Genomic DNA, 5,109 nt, shown 5'->3' on the forward strand with positions numbered 1-5,109 from the left:
ATATTGAGCTGGATGAATGGTATACTATAGCCCAGGGGGCCTCAAAGTCAATTATAAACACATCTATAATAAAAGCGGGATTCAGAGATTCCTTACTCCTTTTTTCAATCTTTCTTCTCTCTCTTTCTTTTCCTATCGATCTCTGCTGTGGTATAACGAGGGTCTTTTGGCCTATTCTCTAACACACCAATAATGGGGATTATTTCCTTAGCGCAAGGTCCGTTCTCAGAGGTGACGAGGGATGTGGTCTCCTCGCTTTCATTAATGTACAAGATAGATCATAAGCGCATGATGCGCATTTGAAACCTACTGGAAGTCATAAACAGACCTTTAATCTCAATTTGCGAGAGATAGAGGTCCAATAGTTAACGGTATGTGAAGATTGAGATGCCTTTTTTATAATGTAACATTTAGAATAATAATGAATGAATACAGGTGTTGCCCCATGGAGACATGGATAATCCAAACTATATCCCCAGTAGAGATCTCTATTAGAAAGAACGCACATAGTAGGGATAATATCCTGCCTTGAAAATGTTCGGATATTTATCTGTTAAGTATATATTTTATACCGTACGTGTTCATTGTAAACACTTTTGTATACTCTTGTCAAAACTTGAATAAAAACATTGAAACAAAAAAATATATATATTAAAGCGGAGTTCCGCCGAAAAAAAATTAAATAAAAGTCAGCAGCTACAAATACTGCAGCTTCTGACTTTTAATATTAAGACACCTATACCAGGGCGCCCCCAAAGTCCTCACTTGATCTGTCCCTCGGCTCCTGTGTGGGGCGGTGGCATCTTCAGTAAGGGAATTAGGAAGTGAAGCCTTGCGGCTTCACAGCCTGGTTCCCTACTGCGATGCATGAGTCACGCTGCGCGTCCTGACTGGTCCCTGCTGTCTTCTGGGACCTGTGTGTCTCCCAGAAGACAGCGGCGGGGACGGAGGAGGGGCCGAACGTCAGGTAGATCTCTGCAGAATCTGTGGCGATCTATCCCTGGAAGTGGGAGCAAATAACCGTATTAGACAGGTATCTTCTCCCCCCTCCCCCCTGAAAGGTGCCAAATGTGACACCGGAGGGGGGGAGGAACCGGAAAAGCGGAAATTCAATTTTTGGGTGGAACTCCGCTTTAATAAAGAGAGCTAAATAAGAGCAATTAAAACCCCTTGCTGCTGAGCATACGCAGATATGCGTCCTCGGCTTTCGAGGGTTATACCGTGATGATGCCTATAGCCGCAGGCATCATCCGGTACTGTTGTTTAGAGCAGGCGATCGGCTTTCTGGTGATAACAACCGATGCGGCTAAAAGCCGCTCAGTTGTTATCCCAGAGGAGCGGGAGGGGACATCGCCGCCTCCGCCGCTCTGACCGGGCCTCCCGTCCCACCGGGAGACCCGATCCACGATGCGTCTCTTCCGGCGCCTAGCCACAGACTGAAACGAAGCTGTAAACGGCTTTGTTCCAATCTCCTGACTGTAAACACGGAAGCGACATCACAACATCACTTCCGGTTTACTCGGCTGCCATTTTCACCCCCCGATTTTTAAACACAATTTAATAATATAAAAATAAAATAAATAAGAAACATTTTTTTTTAAAGCGCCCCCGTCTGGGCGAGTTTGCGCAGCAAAGAAAGTCGCACCCACATATGTAAACGGTGTTCAAATCACACATGTGAGGTATTGCCGCGATCATCAGAGCGAGAGCAATAATTCTAGCCCTAGACCTCCTCTGTAACTTTAATCTGGTAACTGTAAAAAAAAAGTGCCACCTATGGAGATTTTTAGGTACTGACGTTTTTTCGCCATTCCACGAGTGTGTGCAATTATAAAGCGTGACATGTTTGGTATCTACTCAGCGTAACATCATCTTTCACATTATACAAAAAAATTGGGCTAACGTCAAAAATGCATGAAAGTGTCTTTTTCCCAAAAAGTTGCTTTTAAAACACTGCTGCACAAATATTGAGTGACATAAAATATTGCAACAATCATATATATATATATATATATATATATATATATATATATATATATATATATATATATATATATATATATATATATATAATGTTTGGGGGTTCTAAGTAATTTTCTAGCAAAAAATACGGATTTTAACTTGTAAACACCAAATATCAGAAATAGGCTTAGTCATGAAAGGGTTAACAGGGAGATCACCAAGTATTCATCACATGAACATTTCTACAGTTGTGATGCAACACAGGGGAAATGGCATGGACTGGACACTGTGATTCAGAACAAAACAAAAACATTAGAAATTGTACAATACCTTTAAATCATGCCAGCCAAAATGTATGTGTGTGGAACAAGCAATGTTGCACCACAAGTCACTGCCGTTGACAATATGAAGTAAAAAAACATGCATGACATAAGGGAGCAATAGCATTTACAGAGCTCCTGTAACATATGGTAATAAGTGTGCATTGTGTTATAATGGCTCAGTACATAGACCTGCTAAGCACACTGCTTGCTTTGCTGTGTATATGAGGGAATATTGCCTGCAGCAATCAGGCACTAATATGCATTGATCCTGTTATCAAGTGATGGCAGTTTGCCTAGCTAGGGTATGTTATATAGTAATTATATTTTGGGAAAAGGAGATGAAGTAAGCCTCAGGCAGATATAAGCTGACTTGCAACTAATAATTTCAGTACCTGCTGCCTCCATATTACCCCTGTTGGTTGTAAGTTGCAGACAAGACCTGTAATTATTAGAAGTGTAAATGATGGTGGTGGTTGCCCAATGACTCGTTGTAGGTATAGTGGGTACTTTTGGCCAATAGCACCTTCAGTTTGATTTTGATGAATAGAATTCAGGTGTTCAATGTCTTAGGGCTCATTCACATCAGACAGTCTTGCTTAAAGGGGTTGTAAAGGAAAAAAAAATGTTTCTTTATAAGCATCCTTTACCTGCAGACATTCCTCTTTTTACTTCCTCATTGTTGGTTTTTGCTCAGAAGTTGCTCTATTTCATCTCTGTTCTGTTCACTTCCTGCTTGTCTGATTGTTACTCACCACCGTGAAGGGAGGCTTTACTGCGGTGGTCAGTGACGTGCTCGCCCCCTCCTGGGAACTACATCTATGCGGCAGGACGCTCTACGTGTTAGAGACTTCAAGGAGGTGTGAATTACTGGGCGTGCCGCAATTCATACTGGGAAATGTAGTTCTTACATGAACAAACGATGCAAACCAGGAAGTGAATGAGAGAACAGAAACTAGAATGCCGGAGGTGATATAGATGAAGGAATTTAATAGGTATTTACTTGTTTTTTAACAGAATCATTACACTATTCTGTCTGTCTACCTTGCAGACATTAATTTTAGGCAAAACATTTTTTTCCTTTAGTGACCCTTTAAGCACTCCTAAAGCATCAAAAGCATTGGTAGAAAAAACGTTTGCTATGCCAGCATGCTGCAGAGTAAGGCATTTGCTCTCTGTGTGGAAGCAGTGGTCTCAATTTAAAGCCAATTCATACCTATAGCTCTGCAATCAGCACAGCTCCAGCTGTCCACTGATTGTAGAGCTCCACTTCTGACTCTATACTTTACTGTATTTGAATAATGTGGACCCTTCACTTATGGCCACCCCTCAAGATATTCGACAATTTTGCCACTTTCGGGCAATCTGCCTTAACTGTTGTAAATCTGTATTGTTTCCTTTTGATAAACAGGCGCCTCTCCCTTGCGATGGGTGACTAAATTTTGATCTAGGGAACTAGGGATATCTCTCAATACTATGCACACAACATTCTCCCCCTGCTCTCACTCCTTAAGGAAAGGTGCTTATCGTAGTCTGGCCTTCCACTAAACCTTTTGGGGCGTATAAATATCAGTAAAATAATGATTCTGCCTAGATTCAAATACCTATTCCATAATTGTCTGGTCTGGATCCCAATCACTGTTTTTCACATCGTAGACCACTGTATCATCTCCTTTCATTTGGAATGGTGCCTTCCATCACCTGGCCAAATCTACACTTCATCTTCCCATTCAATTGGAGGGGACTGGCCCTACCCAACTTCCAAGCATATTACTGGGCAGCAGATTGGGCCTAACTATGCACTCCCCCTTCCTATTGGGAACTGCATACCTCCCAACATTTAATAAATTCAATGCGGGGGGGGGGATCAAAGTTGTTGAGGGGGGGGCGGGGATCAAAGTTGTTAACCGGGGGGGGGATCAGAGTTGTTGAGAGTGGGGGGGGGGCGGGGATCAGAGTTGTTGAGCGAGGGAAGGGGGCCGGGGATCAGAGTTGTTGACCGGGGGGGGTTTCTCCTACCTGTGCAAATACCTCTGTTCCGAATCCCCGCCAGTGCCATCCACCCGCACCACCCCCTTCCACCTGCACCACCATCCTCCACCATGGTCCCTATTTCCCGCACTGTGATTGGGCGTATAGCGGTCATGTGCGGAGGCGGGACTTCTAGACGTTCGCAGACAGGCCAGCCCCACGACGCACATGACGCCAATACGCCCAATCACAGGCCAGGCACCGGACACCAAACATGGCGGAGGAAATCAAAAAAAGAAGAAGGAACGTAGCCCCCCGTAATGTCGCGCCCGGGGCCCTGTTTTCCGGGAATCTAGTCTAGTCTGCGGGACCCGGGACACACTTAGAATTCCGGGAGGATCCCGCGGAATCCGGGACGGTTGGGGGGTATGGAACTGTGTTGATGTTTTTTTAAGCCTCTGTTATTCTCTGGTGCCTCTCTCCGTCCGTCTGCCCCCCTCTATATTTCTATCCTTTACTCTGCCCCACTTCCCTCTGGGATGATACGGTTGCTCTCACATTTCGATTGATGTGATCAGTCCTATGTATGTTATAGTAACTCTCTAGCATATATACATACCTCCCAACTTTCTGAGATGGGAATGAGGGACACCTATCAGCAAAAGTATGTAGGCATAGGACACATCCCTTGCCACACCCCCTTAAAGGAGAATTGTACAAAAAAAATAAGATTGGTTAAACCCACAAGTGCTTTTTTTACCACTACTATTCCTTTATATTGGCTTTTGGAATTTACAAATACAGCAATTTAGAAATCAGATGAAAGGTTTAGCGCTGGGAAACACTTTTTGATAGA

This window comes from Rana temporaria, chromosome 5, assembly GCF_905171775.1.
Source record: "Rana temporaria chromosome 5, aRanTem1.1, whole genome shotgun sequence".
Classification (NCBI taxonomy): Eukaryota; Metazoa; Chordata; class Amphibia; order Anura; family Ranidae; genus Rana; species Rana temporaria.